The 16,634-nt window shown below is 41.0% G+C and overlaps 1 long non-coding RNA gene and 1 pseudogene across 1 annotated transcript; one reads left to right on the top strand and one right to left on the bottom strand.

The window, feature by feature from the left end:
- Window positions 1–1,395: 1,395 nt before the first annotated feature.
- On the bottom strand, window positions 1,396–16,396 carry LOC144331782 (uncharacterized). The gene is made up of 4 exons (XR_013399205.1): window positions 16,303–16,396; window positions 11,605–11,710; window positions 8,734–8,817; window positions 1,396–1,523 (listed from the first exon to the last, which is right to left on the bottom strand). It is a non-coding gene; the product is annotated as an uncharacterized LOC144331782 (long non-coding RNA).
- Window positions 3,625–5,152, top strand: LOC100429739 (inositol polyphosphate multikinase-like; annotated as a pseudogene).
- Window positions 16,397–16,634: the final 238 nt, after the last annotated feature.

Below are 16,634 nucleotides of genomic sequence, written 5' to 3'. Positions count from 1 at the left end.
ACATCTTTTCCTAAATGTGGGAAATGCTCCTGTGGGCATATGTATGTATGTTTTGGTTTTAGGTGTATATTTTCCCTCTCCCTGTAGAAGTTTTAAAGTTTTCCTAGTGTCGCCTATTTTCTACTTACATATGTTAGCGGTGATTTCGGTGTCCAATCTCCCCACTGCTGTAAATGATTTGGCTCTCTCTCTTTCTGTCTCTCTTTCTCTCTCTATATATATATAGTGTATATGGATATATATAGTGTATATGCATATACATATGGTGTATATGCATATATATAGATATAGCCAAGCCATTGCATTGTCTGTGGGCGTAGTTCCCCTCATAACACACACATTATACACACACACACATATGTATGTGTGTACATTTTCCTTGTGGCAGCGGGTGGGGGCGTTGGACACCAAAATCACCACTAACATACATAAATACAAAACATGCGAAATCACCACTAACATACATAAATAGAAAACATAAATAGGAAAACATTAGAACTTCTACAGGGAGAAGGAAAAAATAAACCTAAAAATAAGGCATCCTAAAGATTGGGAGAGAATTATGGAAAATCCTATATCCAAAAAAGGTTGTTTTCTAACACATAACAATAAACTGACACTACTAAGTGAAAAACAACAAGGAACACCCAAGCTAAGAGGCCCTGAACAGACATGTGTGGAAAGAAGACATGAATCTGACTCACAGGTAAAAATTTCTCAACAGTAACACATCCTCACAAAAATGTGAATCAAAACCACACTCCGATATGGTCTCACGCCACTTAGAATGAATATTACGAAAAACAAAAATCAAAATTGTTGAAGGCAATGGCCAGAAGGCAATAGACTTGCAGAAAGGAAAACTCTTGTACGCTCTTTGTGGGAGTGTAAATTAGAATACACACTATGAAGGCCTGGTGCAGTGGCTCAAGCCTGTAATCCCAGCACTTTGGGAGGCCGAGACGGGCGGATCACGAGGTCAGGAGATCGAGACCATCCTGGCGAACACAGTGAAACCCCGTGTCTACTAAAAAATACAAAAAACTAGCCGGGCATGGTGGCGGGCGCCTGCAGTCCCAGCTACTCGGGAGGCTGAGACAGGAGAATGGCGTAAACCCGGGAGGTGGAGCTTGCAGTGAGCTGAGACCCGGCCACTGCACTCCAGCCTGGGCGACGGAGCGAGACTCCGTCTCAAAAAAAAAAAAAAAAAAAAAAAAAAAAAAAGAATACACACTATAAAAAGTACTTGTAGGTTCCTGAATATATTAAAAGTATAACTACCACTCCAGCTAGCAATCCCGCCACAGAGTACACATTTAGAGGAAATGAAATCCCGGTGTCTAAGAGTTATCTGCCTTCCCACGTTTCCTGAAGCACTAGTCACAATAGCCAAGATACGGAATCAACCTACCTGTCCATCCACAGATGAAGGGATAAAGGACCTGCAGTACATGTACACGATGAAATACTTTTCAGCTCTAACACTTCCAGACATCGTATCATCTGCAGACATGTGGAGACACCTGGTGGACAATAGGTGAAATGAAATGAGCCTGGTAGAGAGAGACACACACTGCATGACCTCAGGAACCTGGAATCCAAAAAACATTGACTCCTAGAAGTAGAACATCCAATAGTGGTTACCAGAGGTTGGGAGGAGGAGGGGGCCTGGGCAGAGATTGGTAATGGGTACAAAGTGACGCTCAGATGAGAGGAATCCATTCTGGCATTCTATACCACAGCAAGGTGACTCAGATCACAGTATCAAAGCAAATTTTTCAAAATAAGCTGGAAAGAATGGCTCAGAATGTTCTCTCCACAGAGAAATAATAACTGTGGGAGGTCACAGAGATGCCAGATATGATGATTTGATCATGAGGCTACATAAAAATATATCAAAATGTCAGGAGGCGGTGGCTCACGCCTGTAATCCCAGCACTTTGGGAGGCTGAGGCAGGCGGATCACGGTCAGGAGATTGAGACCATCCTGGCTAACACAGTGAAACCCCGTCTCTACTAAAATACGCAAAAAATTAGCTGGGCGTGGTGGTGGGCACCTGTAGTCCCAGCTACTCGGAAGGCTGAGGCAGGAGAATGGCATGAACCCGGGAGTCGGAGCTTGCAGTGAGCTGAGATTGTGCCACTGCACTCCAGCCTGGGCAACAGAGCAAGACTCCATCTCAAAATATATATATATATATATATTTCATTTTATATATTTAATTATATATTCATTCATTTATATATTTCATTATATATATATTTTTCATTGTTATAGACTATAACATCAAATTCTATAACAATGAAATTGTCATCAAATATTGGTACTATTCATTCTATCTGGAGCGAGACAGTATCAGAGTATGGTTTTGATGTATGTTTTTGTAAGGATTTGTGATGTTGAGAATCTTCGCTTTTACCTTCTCTTTTATCAACCTCATGTCTTCAGGTCCTTCACCCAGTCTTACACATCAAAGTGAAACAAGTTCACAGTAACTCAGTAAACATCACTAATCATGAAAAAAAGAAAATGAAAACCACACTCACAGCACCTTACACTGGTTGCAATGAATGTTACCCCCAAAAAGATGAAAAATAGTAAAAGAAAGGCAATTACTGGTGTGAGTTTCCAGAGATTCCTCTCCACAGTTGGTGGGAAGGTAAATCGGTATACACATTACAGAAACAACTTGGACCTTCCTCCAAACCTTCGGACTACAACTACTGTTTCAACCAGCAACTCTCCTACTAGGTATACACTCAAAGCAACTGAAATCAGGACACAGAAGAGAGATCTGCTTTCCTGTATGAATTCCAGCACTATTCACAAGAGCCACGATAAGGAATCAACCTACGTGTCCATTACAGATAAGGAATAAAGAAGCTGTCCTATGCGTAGACACCAGAATGCTTTTCAACCAGAAAAGTATAAGGAAATCATGCCACGTGGAGCCACACGGTTGCACCCGGAGGACACGATGGTAAATGAGATGAGCCAGGCAGAGGAAGACAGAGAAAGACAAACTTTTGAGTCATCTCACTCATTCAGAATCTAAAAAACATTATCTCTAAGCCTTAGAGAGTGCAATAGTCATTACCAGACCTTGTGAAGGAAGAAGAGGGATGGCCAGGGAGGATATGGGAGCACAAAAATCACCACTACCATATGCAAATATAAGCACATGGGACCAGGTAAAACTTGATAATTTCTTTTCTTTTCTTTTTTTGAGACGGAGTCTGGCTCTGCGGCCCAGGCTGGAGTACAGTGGTGCAATCTCAGCTCACTTCAAGCTCTGCCTCCCAGGTTCACGCCATTCTCCTGCCTCAGCCTCCCGAGTAGCTGGGACTACAGGCGCCCGCCACCAAGTCCAGCTGTCTACTGGGCAGCGCCGGGGCCGGCGGCAGAGGAGCAGGAGCCGAGAGCCGCGCTCCCCCGAGAGTTGGGCAGAGGAGCGCCCGCGCCCCCGCGGCGCCAGGGGCCCCCTCCCCGGGCCTCAGTGGGCACCAGCCGCGGCAACCCCCGGGTCTCCTGGCGCCTGAGCGGCCCCGGGGTTCTCCGGCGCCCCCTCCATCACCCTATTTTTTTTCCTGCTCTCGTTGCCGCTACCGCTTCTGCTCTCCGTTATGGCAACAGAGCCGCCAACCCCACCTCCGGGTCGAGGCCCCGGGTTCCCCAGAAATGCTTACCCCACCGGCGATCGAGGCCACCCCTGAAGGCACCCTGCGGCCGGCGGACGGCCGACTCCGTTTCCTAAACGGCTGCGTGGACAAAGTGGGTATACTGCAACATCCAGATGGCACGGTTGTGAAACAGTTACAGCCACCTCCAAGGGGCCCAAGAGCGCTGGAATTCTATAATATGGTTTATGCTGCTGACTGTACTGATGTTGTTCTTCTACAGCTACGAAAATATTTGCCAAAATATTATGGTATCCAGTCACCTCCCACTGCACCAAACGATTTATACCTAAAACTGGAAGATGCGACCCATACATTTAATAAGCCCTGTATAATGGATGTAAAGATAACGGCAAAAAAGCTATAATCCTTTTGCCTCATCTGAGAACATTCAGCAACAGGTCAGCAAGTACCCATTAATGGAAGAGATTGGGTTCCTGGTCCTTGGCATGAGGGTTTATCATGTTCGCTCCCATAGCTATGAGACACAAAACTAGAATTAAGGAAGAAGCTTAACAAAAGAAACTATAAAGGATGGAGTCTCCAGATTTTTTCATAATGGGTACTGCTTAAGAAAAGATGCTGTTTGTTGCTGCTAGCATTCAGAAGCTTGAGAAAACTGCAGTGGTTTGAAAACTAGAAGCAGCTTAACTTTTTTCTTTCTTTTTTTTTTTTTGAGACGGACTCTGGCACTATCGTTCAGGCTGGAGTGCAGTGGCGCGATCTAGGCTCACTGCAACCTCTGCCTCCCAGGTTCAAGTGATTCTCCTGCCTCAGCCTCCAAAGTAGCTAGGATTACAGGCTCCTGCCACCATGCCCAGCTAATTTTTTGTATTTTTAGTAGAGACGGGATTTCACTATGTTGGCCAGGCTGGTCTCCAAAGCTTGACCTCGTGATCCACTTCCCTCGGCCTCCCAAAGTGCTGGGATTACAGGCATGAGCCACCAAGCCCGGCCCAGAAGCAGCTTAATGTTTGTGCAAGTTCATTACCGTTTATGAAGGTTCATCTCAGTCAACCACTCCAAAATTGAATGACAGAACTTTGGCAGAAAAGGTTTTGTCCAAAGGATAACTGCCAGACACAGAAGTACTAGAGTACAATAACTTTCATGTGTTAAGTTCCACAGTGAAGGGAAAAAGAGAGGCTTCAGGAGGCAAAAGCTTGTCAAAGATGGATGCCCGTCACAGGGAAATGTATACAAAAAAGCATCACAGTCAGACTTCATTGAAAGTTGAAAATCTGAAGCAAGACAATGCATGGAAAGCATGTCACAGGAACACTTAAATGGAAATGTACTTTCCCATCTGGAAAAAGTTTTCTACCATCTTCCCACTGGTTGCCAAGAGATTGCTGAAGTGTAAGTGGGAATGACAGATTTTGCTCAAGTGTTCCCTAGCAACACAGTAGATGAGGGATATGTTTATGGGCTAAAGCATTTAGTTTCTGTACTTTGAAGTATTTTAGACAATTGAATCATTTGTTGCAGTCTTTTTAAGGGGTAGGTCAATCATAATGAAGAGCAGCAGCCAATATCTCTGCGCCTGTAATGCTACATAAAAAATCTGTATTGTGAGTTGACATTTTATTTGTCTTTATACTTTCGGAAGAAAGGTTAACTTTTTCATAATCTTACTCAGGAAAACTAATGGTTTGTTCATTAGAAAACTATGAAGAGTAAAGAAACTTAGGAACGTTAAGCAGGGAATGTGGTGGTACATGGCTTAAACATCTTTTTGGCTCAAGCAAAATGCAAACCATTAATCAGTCATGAAGAGTTTAGTTAGCTTTCTGTAGCCAGTTCATGAGATCTCTGTCCACCCAACCTTGACAACAAGCCATATCTAAACTATTACATTATTAGAACACCTCCCAAAATCTCGAAAGCACAGGTAGATGTCCTTAGTGTTGCTATGTATGAAGTTATTAAAACTGGAGAAAATTCTACTTCAGAAATAAGTACTGTTCAGGTTTTATATTAAAAGTTCAGACCAGCATATCAAAGGGTGCTTCTCAGTGAAATGATTTAAAATTGTTGCATTCCAAAGGCATGTTTTCTCTTTGATTTTTACATCTCTCTCTTTCTTAAAATATTATACTTCATGAAAAAGACAATTGACATGGATGACAACAAAAACAAAAGTCTTGAAATTAAAGGCACACTAACTGTTCTTACCGGGGTTAGGAGAAGACAGATGTTATTTTCAACAAACAAAATATTTTTCTTTACAGTCTTTCATTTATGAGAAAATTGGAATATAAATTTATTACATTGTGAAAAGTAGCATAAACCATATACCTTTTTATCTAAATGCAACTTCAAAAAAGTAAATAATTGAAGTTTTATTTCTCCTCTAAATAACTTGAATTTTTTTCTTTAAAAATTTATGTATTTGTATGTTCCTGTTTAGTTAAGTGGTAGTGTAAATGTATGTTGTTAAAAGTCATTTCTCAGAATTATGGTAAGCTATGAAAGACAATATCTAGTTAGGTTGTTACCAAAAATACTATGTTTAAATTAGTTCATCATATGGCATTTGGTGTGTATCTAAATTCCTGCTTCTATTTCACTCTCACTCAAAACAATTTTATATCATGTTCAACAGTGAAATTATAATTTAATTTCATGGGGGCAGGGGCAGTGCTACAGCTCCTGGAAAAATCAGATTTGTATTATCTTTGTTTCACATCCACCACCTTAAAAAAATCAGCTAGTTATGTGTCATTGAAAACATTTAAAACTTTGAGTCTTCAAATACATTTGATGTTAATGCATCACTTGCACTTTGATTCACAAATAACATTTCTAAGTAGTTAGCAGTTTTGCCCCATTTCAAATTGTTTCTTCTCTTTTTCTTCTAGAGTTACAATTTTTTTTTTTTTTTTTTTTTTGTCTTTTTGCTACAGAGTCTCGCTCTGTCGCTCAGGCTGGAGTGCAGTGGTGCGATCTTGGCTCACTGCAAGCTCCGCTTCCTGGGTTCACGCCATTCTCCTGCCTCAGCCTCCCGAGTAGCTGGGACTACAGGTGCCCGCCACCACGCCTGGCTAATTTTTTGTATTTTTAGTAGAGACGGGGTTTCACTGTATTAGTCAGGATGGTCTCGATTTCCTGACCTCGTGATCCGCCCGCCTCAGCCTCCCAAAGTGCTGGGATTACAGGCGTGAGCTACCACACCCGGCTGCAAATTGTATTTTTAAATCCAAGCACCTTTGTTGAGGTGTAGAGAAAAGCATCACAATTTTATGTTTCTCTTACCTTCCCAAGGTAACTTTGCAAATACCCGAGTTCAAACAGAAGTACCAAATAAATGCTCTATGAATTCTATGCTTAGTAAACTATTAAACCTGAATAACTTAAAAGATCATGTATATTTTGTAACAGTAAAATTTGATTTTAATTTTTTATTTAGAATTGGTTATTTTTCATAGGTACTTCCAATTTTTCTTCACTTTTCAAATGGATATTGGCTATAGTCTTATGTTTTAATGGGAATGAATTTCGGGTCATAATTAATCATCAGGAAATTTTTAGTTTTTTTTTTTTCTTTTACAATATGGACTTTGTTATTTTTTGTATAGTGATTCAATAAATCTTAAGCTCAGAAAATTAAACACTATTTTTAATCTTAAGAAGATACTGAGGCTTTTTTTGTATGGGATGATATCAGTCTATGTACAATGAATTTAATAAAAAGTATTATCAGATTTTTTTACACATTTTAGCTCAATAAAATCTGAGTAACTGTTCAAGATTTTTTTATCTGTATTTGGAAGTATAATTTTGTAAAATCAGTGTCTTACCTTTTTGATACAATAGATCATGGTTTATTTTTAATAAAGCAAGAAGCCCTTTTATCTGTTGTTTTTCAGGGAAGGGATTAACATTTAATTCTGTTTGTTTACATTTGTTATCATTGTTATCCAATGCTCATTTTATGTTGCTTTATAAGTAAGCTTAGGTATAACAGAATAAGTATCTGTTTATTCTAATCTACATGTGACTATTTCAGTCTCTCTCAGTCACTTAATATTATGCTGAAATTTACCACTGTGGGGGATGAATGATCACTATTCACCATGTGTATTTGAACATGTAAATGCTTTAAAAATAAGCATAATACGGATATAGTTGGGTTAATAGGATTCTCATATTTTCCCCTATGAAACATAAGTAATGATTTTAGTGTATTTCTTATGGAATATACTCATTTAAAAAGGAGTTTAAGAAATTGTATATGTGAATAATACCTTTCTCTAATAAAAATTTAAATTGCATAATAGTTTTATAATAAAGTATTTACATGAATTGATATTTTAATATGGGTGGACATTGCATAGATTCAAATAAATTAAAATCAATGATAAATGCTAAATATTTTATCTAAATAGCACACCAACATGGCACATGTATACATATGTAACAAACCTGCACGTTGTGCACGTGTACCCTAGAAACCCTAGAACTTAAAGTATAACAAAAAAATTAAAAATATATTTTATCTAAATAGTTTTTCAAGAAACAGTTATGAAAGGTGTATATTAAATGACTGTAATGTGGAGCTTGTAATTTTCAATTCAGTATTCATTATTCTTTGTTTTGTGTGTCTAGAAAGATTGTACTTACTTTTCATCTTTACACTACAATTTGCTCTTATGGGGCACTAAACTGTGTTCAACTGAGTAAGAACCTTTGTCTGTATTTTGATTGAGCATAATTTAGTATTTTATGATTTCCAAAATGACGTTCTTATGTCTATCAAGTCTATGTATCAAATTTATAACATCGTTTAAGAAAAAGGAATTTCCACAGATATTTCAGTTGGAATTTTTTGTTTCATGCAATTGAAAATATATTTGTTTCTAGGGTTTGGAATATTATAGAAGATGCAGGATGAAAGAAAATGACAGAATAACAAAAGAATTCTGTTTGTGATATTACAGGAATTGTGTCCACTATGGTAAAGCATCGTCATCATTTTAGTACATTTTCTCTTAGTAGTTTGGCATTTTATACTTTAAAACTTGATTTGTTTTAAAAATTGTTTACAATGCTTACCTTCTTTCTCCAGTGCCTTTAGTCTTGATTTGATACGTTTGTACCCTCAGTTTTCCTATTACATGTTTTTGACGTTTTCATAGCCTAGGAAACATTGATTCCTTTTTAATAATTGTCAATCTGGTTATCTAAAGAGGTAACAATTATCTGTTATTGCTTCGGAAAAACAAGTAGGGTTGCCTTTGGAGGCCAGGCTTCTTAGTTCATTCATAAATATTTCTTGGATTTATAGCATGTGTTAAGCATTCTTAGCCCCCAGTATTACAACCGTAAATCAAACAGATAAGGCCCTAACCATTTCAGCATTCTGTTTAGATGGGGCAGGATTGGGGACTTAATTAAATTAGAGATATAGAAAAATATGCATCTAAATAAGATAATAAGTATGGGGTTGAAATGAAGCATCTAACAATATATTAAAGAAGTTAGAAGTAATATTTTGCAGTATTGTAACCTCTATTTAAGTTTGGGTAGTAGCTACAGATAGCATAAAAAAGCCTTAATTTTTCACTTTCCTTGCTGGCAAAGGTACATTTATTTAGACTGTCCATTTAGTGTTTAACATAACATTAATGTGAAAAATATTCCATTACATATTCCCAAGCAAATGAGCTGCATACTCTTTACTTTATTTTACAATTTGGTACAACAATTTTAGGCCTCAATCTTCTCTTCACATCACTGGTATTTTAAATTTGGGAATAAATACGAAATTCCTTTTGACTTACAGACTCAGTATACTATTACTTTGAAAACACATTAATTTCTTAGGAAGCTTTGGAGCCTCTATCTTTTTTTGAGTTAATACTTAAATTCTCTGCTTATTTTAATAGTCTGTACTAAGTGAAAATAGTATTTATGCAAGTAAACAAATCACTATAGGCTTTCAAGACTTTAATTTTAAATTTCATCATCATTGAGGCTGAAATTTTTTACCTGCTGTCCACTTAAAATGTATATTAACAGTTTGTGATGTGAAATAGTTTTAAGTATGATGTATGATGCACCTGCATATAAATTAAAATGGTATGCACAAAGACACTTTACTATGGGAACTGTATTGGAAGATTTATGAAAGCATGTGAAATCGCACCTAAAATTGTGTTATTAGTGACTATAAACAGCAATGCTAAATTTATTGTACTTGATGAATGAATGTATTTAGTCTGGTCACAGTTACTTTGGTTTAAATGTATAAATGTCTTTAGAGTTTTTTTTTTAAGTGTAATTTGTACTATTGTGGGGGTATGCTTGGACTGCAGGGGTTATTGTCAATGTGTGATTTGTGTTTTTATTTTATTCATTATATATACAATACATATTTATATATTTATTTTATATATTAGATGATTTTATAGAATCATCTAATGTGATATACCAATTTTTATAAGTGATAGTTACATAATTCTAAAAACTGTATATTTGAAAACCTATTAAAATGTTTTGCATTAGAAAAAAATGAGCTAGAAAATAGGATTCTGAATGTTCTCTTCACAGAGAAATAATTATAGAAGGTCACAGAGATGCCAAATACTGTAATTTCATCCTCATGCTACATATATATAGATCAAAACATCCCTCCAACCCTCCCATTATATGCATGTACACAATGGCAGTGAAATTGCCATACAATTTCGGTAATATCTGTTCTAACTGTAGTGAGGCAGCATCTGAGTGTGGTCTTGATCCACATTATTGTGAAGATCAGTGATGCAGAGAATCTTTGCTTCTCAATCTCATGTCTTCAGGTCCCTTCGCCTAGTCTTCGACATAAAATTGAAAACAAGTACACAGTAACTTGGCAAGCATCGGTAATCATGAGAAAAATGTAGATCAAAACCACAATCAGATATCATCTCTCTTTAGTTGAATTGAATGCTACGAAAAAAGATTAAAAGAAAAACATGAAAAGAAAGACAAATGCTGGTGTGGATATCCTCCCCCTTTCCCCTTTCCTTTCCTTTCTCCTTTGCTTTCTCCTTTCCTCTCCTTTCTTTCTTTTTTTTTTTTTTTTTTTTTTGAGACGGAGTCTCGCTCCGTCGCCCAGGCTGGAGTGCAGTGGCCGGATCTCAGCTCACTGCAAGCTCCGCCTCCCGGGTTTACGCCATTCTCCCGCCTCAGCCTCCCGAGTAGCTGGGACTACAGGCGCCCGCCACCTCGCCCGGCTAGTTTTTTGTATTTTTTTTACTAGAGACGGGGTTTCACTGTGTTAGCCAGGATGGTCTCGATCTCCTGACCTCGTGATCCGCCCGTCTCGGCCTCCCAAAGTGCTGGGATTACAGGCGTGAGCCACCGCGCCCGGCCTTTTTTTTTTTTTTTTTGATGGAGTTTTGCTCTTGTTGCCCAGGCTAGAGTGCAATGGCACGATCTCGGCTCACTGCAACCTCCACCTCCTGGGTTCCAGCGATTCGCTTGCCTCAGACTCCTGAGTAGCTGGGATTACAGATGCCCACCACGCCTGGCTAAATTTTTTTTTTTTTTTTTTTTTTTTTTTTTGTATTTTTAGTAGAGACATTGTTTCCCCATGTCGGTCAGGCTGGTCTTGAACCCCTGACCTCAGGTGATCCACCCATCTCAGCCTCCCAAAGTGCTGGGATTACAGGCGTGAGCCACCATGCCTGGCCGGTGTGGATTTTTAGAGAGGGGGAATTCTTCTCCACACTTGTTGGGGAAGTAAACTAGTACCTATACTACAGAAACAACGTGAGGCTTCCTCCAAACGTTAAAACTACAACGACCATTTCCACTAGCAACTGTACTGCTAGGAATACGTTCAACACACATGAAATTGGCACATGGAAGAGAGAGGTGATGCCTTTTGGTGTGGACTGCAGCACTATTCACGGGAGTCAGGGAAATGAATCCACCTACCGTCCATATGCAGATGAAAAAATAAACTCCCATGTGTACACAATGGACGACTCTTCAGCCAGGAAAATTCAATGACATCACCTCATGGGGAGCCCTGTGGTTGTACCTGGAGGATGTGACGGTAAATGAAATGAGCCGGGCACAGAAAGACAAACCTTGTATTATCTCATTATCTCACTCATACAGAATCTAAAAAAAAAAAAAAACTTTATTTCAAAGACCTAGAGAGTGCAACAGTGGTTACTAGAGCTTGGGGGAAGAAGGGGCGATGATATGGGATTGGAAATGGGTGCATAGAAAATTACCACGAATGTATGCAAATATAAACATGTGGGACTAGGTAAAACTTTGGAATTTCTAGAGTAGAGGAAACAATGAACCAAGAGTTAAGCACCCTAAAAACTGAGAGAGAATTTTGGAAGAAAATTCTATCTCTGAAATGGATTCTCATCTAACACGTACAACAAACTGACACTACTAAGGTGAAATAGACAGCAACAGCAACAAAACGAAAAACCCCTGCAACCTCAAATACCCAATCCTAAAAGACCTGAATAGACCCTGTCTGAAAAGAAGACATGAAATTGACACAAATGAAAAGTTTCTCACAATCACTAATTCTCACAAAAACATAAATCAAAATCATACTCAGTTACTATTTTATTTCACTAAAAATACCCATTACCAGGCCAGGTGTGGTGGCTCATGACTGTAACCCCAGCATTTTGGGAGGCCAAGGCAGGTGGATCACGAAGTCAGGAGTTCGAGACCAGCCTGTCCAACATGGTGAAAACCCGTCTCTACTAAAGATACAAAAAATTAGCCAGATGTGGGGCCACGTGCCTATAATCCCAGCTACTCAAGAGGCTGAGGCAGGAGAATCGCTTGAACCCAGGAGGTGGAGGTTGCAGTGAGCCAAGATCGTGCCATTGCACTCCACCAGCCTGGGTGACAGGGCAAGACTCCATCTCAAAAAAAAAAAAAAAAAAAAAAAGCATATTACCAAAACAAAAGCAATAATTTTTGAAGGGGATGGCCAGGGCGGACGTGCAGAAAGGAAAACTCTCATACACTATGGGTAGGAATTAAATCACTCTAAACACTGTGAAAAACAGTTGAAGGTTTCTCAAAACTACCATTTCAGCTAGCAGTCCCACCACTGGGTATACCTTTAAAGCAAGTGAAATCCTCATGTTCAAAAGAGATATCTGCCTTCCCATGGTGACTGAAACACTAGTCACGACAGCCAAGGTACAGAATAAACCTATTCGTCTACCCACAGGCGAAGGGATAAAGAAAATGCCCTGTGTGTGTGTGTGTGTGTGTGTGTGTGTGTGTGTATGTATGTATGTGTGTGTATATATATATATATAGAAATACTCTTCAGCCATAACACTCCAGGAAATCCTATCATCTCTGTAGCCCGGTGGAGAAAGCTGGAGGACATTAGGTAAACTATGAAATGACCCTGGTTGGAGAAAGATCTACACTGCATAATCTCAGGCATGCAGAATCCAAAAAATTTATCTCCTAGAAGCAGAAAGTTCAATAGTGGTTACCAGAGGCTGGAAAGATGAGGAGGCCTAGGCAAGGAATGGTGAGCCGAAGGCTCCCCACTCCAAATGTATTTACTTGTCTAGAGACAGAGTATTGCTTTGACACCCAGCCTGGAATGCAGCGGTGCCATCATGGCTTACTGCAGCACCCACTTCCCAGGCTCAAGTGGTTCCTCTGTCCTAGCCTCCCAAGTAGCTGGGACCACAGAAATGTGCCACCATTTTCAGCTAATATATTTTTTAAAAATTTGTAGGGACAGGGGCTCCCTATTTTGCCCATGCTGCTCTCAAACTCCTGGGTTCAGGCAATCCTCTCACCTCGGCCTCCCAAAGTGCTGAGATTCTAGGCTTGAGCCACCATGCCTGATCCTATGTTTATATGTTGAAATTCTAACCCTCAATCTCATGGTATCAGGAGGTGGGAGGTAATGAGGTCCTGAGGGTGGAGCCCACATGATTGGGATTGCTGGTTTATTAAAAGGAACCCCAGAGAACTCTCTTCCCCTCTCTCTGCCAGGCGAAGACACAACCTGAAGTCTGCAATCTGCCACTCAGAAGACAGTCCTCACCAGGGCCCGACCAGGCTGGCAACCTGATATCCAACTTCCAGCCTCCAGAACTGGGGGAAATACAATTCTGTCTTTGGTGAGCTCCCCAGGCTATGGCTCTTTGCTCTAACAGCCTGAACCAGCACAGAAGTGCTATCCCATCATCTGTGTTGTATTCTATTCAGAAGGGAGTCACTAACCCCTCAGTGCTGTGAGCCTTTGTGGATGCTGCCCACCGTAGGCTGAGATGAGGCACAGGGTCTGGTTTTAAATAGAATCAGAAGGCACTGGAAAGTGCAGTGTCAGAGGATGATGATGGCTGAATTTCCTTTAATCTCAACCTCTACTGGTGCAGCGTGGAAAACGAGGCCCAGAGCAAAAGTGCCTTTCCTGAGATCACACTGTGGACCCTAGGCCTGCTGGAGTTGTATTCTGTGCTACCTCTCACCCCTCACTCCTTGAAATTCTTCCGTCTCTAAGTGTGTCCAATATCTACAGGGGACACCAAAAAATGAGTTTTATAAGATTTATCTCAAACACACCTGATGAGTTCAGTAGGAAGGAGATGCTAGCATAACCCCATTGTGCATGTTGCAGGGCTGGGGAGGCCCCAAAACACCAAAAATTTCTCTAGGGTCACAGAACTGGTAAGGTCAAGGAGGTTTGGCCCAGCACTGTCTCCTCAAACCTAGGGCCTGAGTTGCCTCCAGGTCTTCCCAGGGTGATGAAGGGGCACTCTTTTTGCATAATTTGGAACAGGTAAGAAGTTGGTAAGGACAGGTAAGAACAGGGGGTTGGTGAGTGGTCAGAAGCCCAGTGGGGCATTTCAGTAGGTCTTACGGAAGGAGGGAGCATAGGAGATGGGACCTGGAAGAAGCAAGTCTCCTCTCAGATCCTGGGCCTTGTGATGGGCTTTCTCCCACCCTGGAGTCTTCTGGCATTTTCCCCCTGCCAAGGGCTGAAATGGTCTTAGCTGTTTCTCCAGACTCCCTTTCATGTTAAAGGATGAAATCCAATTACATTAAGTCTAAGCGTTCTTCTCAAGGGTCTTCTCCTGTGCACTGTCTCTAAAATGGGGAGAGGATGAGATCTCCCCAGGTCCTTTCCCTCCGTATCAGAAGTGGAGCTTCAGGTGGCCTAGAGGGGATTTCGTGTAGCCCTCCCTCTGGAAGATGCTCAGTTCTGACCCAGGAGCTGCTGCATGGCCATTTGACACCCAAAAGCCTGCGTCCCCTAATCTCTACCATGATGATGATTTTTGAGGACTCGCAGGAGTGATGCTCTTGTAGGCTAACTAATACAGCAGGTGCCGCTGCTCCACAGCTGACAAACACCGTGACAACGCCTTGAAGACACTAATGTTTTCATAATTCTTTTTTTTTTTTTGAGACAGAGTCTCACTTTGTCAGCCAGGCTGGAGTCCAGTGACACGATCTCGGCTCACTGCAACCTCCGACTCCCGGGTTCAAGCAATTCTTCTGCCTCAGCGTCCCGAGTAGCTGGAACTACAGGCACATGCCACCAGGCCCAGCTAATTTTTTTATTTTTAGTACAGACGGGGTTTCACCATATTAGCCAGGCTGTTCTCGAACTCCTGACCTTGTGATTCACCTGCCTCAGCCTCCCAAAGTGCTGGGATTACAGGCATGAGCCACCGTGCCCGGCCCCATTCTCCAGACTTTACTTTGAAAGTCTAGAACCTTTTCTACCATGGGCACTCATGTCCTCCTCATCCACAAGTCCCCGAAGGGTTGGGGATTCCTTGTGTGAGCTCCAGATCCCAGTCCTCTGGTGGTTCATGGTGTTGTCAATGACATGTCTCTCCTTGTCACCCCAGTATGAAAATGAGACTTACAGGGTGCGAACATTCCAGATAGGTACAGGGAAGAAGCTGGTGAAAGCCCTGGTTTCAGCATTTCTGGGTAGAACCGTCTCCTCCTATGCCATCTGACTGGGCCCCTCCTGGGATTTTATCACTGTGCGGAGCTTCATGGAGGAACTGTTTACCAGGTGAAATGTCCATCACCTCCAACTGACAGTGGTGACTGTCTCCGACTAGCTGTGTCTTGAGGATGTCACCAGAGTCCTCTAAGCCTGTTTGCTCCTTTGGAAAGTGAAGTAGTGAGATGAACCTCATAGGGTTCTTGAAGGAACTAAATGGCCTAAGGCATGGCAAGCAGGTCCCAAGTGCCTGGCTCTGTGAAGGGGCTGCTGGGCATGCTATGGTTCACATTTATTATTCTCTTTCCCTTCAATGGAGTTCTGGGCATCCTGTCTCAATGGCCCATATACCTCTGTTTGGAAAAGCACACAGAAAGCAAGTCTGTTTTTGCATTTGTAAAGGATGTTTGTAATTCTTCTAACTGCTCTTTGTCCTTGACACAGACAGAACAGGGGTCCCTCGGGTCCTGAAGGAGGGGCCCTAGGCTCACTCAGGTATCTGGAGAGGTTCTGGTTGAGGTTCATTCATTCAACAGATATGTATGAAAAATGTAATTTGTGCAGTCACTTTTCCAGTGGCTTGGCATAATTTAGTAAAGAAAGCAGATGACAATGCCTGGGCTTCAATTCTACTTGAAGCGTCAGATACTCACAGCAGACAGCATCAGCAGGTCATATCCACAGAACTTTACATGTGACAGCTTCATGGCCTCCTCCAGGTACAGTGGCATCTTCCCAGGTTCTGACTAGGATGACATAAGCCCAGGAACAAGTATAAACTGGGTGGATTTAGGGTTCTAAAGAAGGGTCTTTTGACCCCCAAACATAGCTGGAGGAAATATGTGGACTGTAGCTGGGGAGAGCCTAAAAAATCCCTGGGTCTCATACCTCGTATTATTCCCATGAGAAAGTTGAGATCTGGGGGCTTTCTCTGCAAGAGGAAAGGAGTTGTAGATGGGGCCTTAGGTCCCTAGCAAAATATAGG

This window comes from Macaca mulatta, chromosome 10, assembly GCF_049350105.2.
Source record: "Macaca mulatta isolate MMU2019108-1 chromosome 10, T2T-MMU8v2.0, whole genome shotgun sequence".
NCBI classification, from domain to species: Eukaryota; Metazoa; Chordata; class Mammalia; order Primates; family Cercopithecidae; genus Macaca; species Macaca mulatta.
The sequence above is the reverse complement of the archived record's forward strand: the minus strand, read 5'-3'. Positions and strand labels throughout refer to the sequence as shown.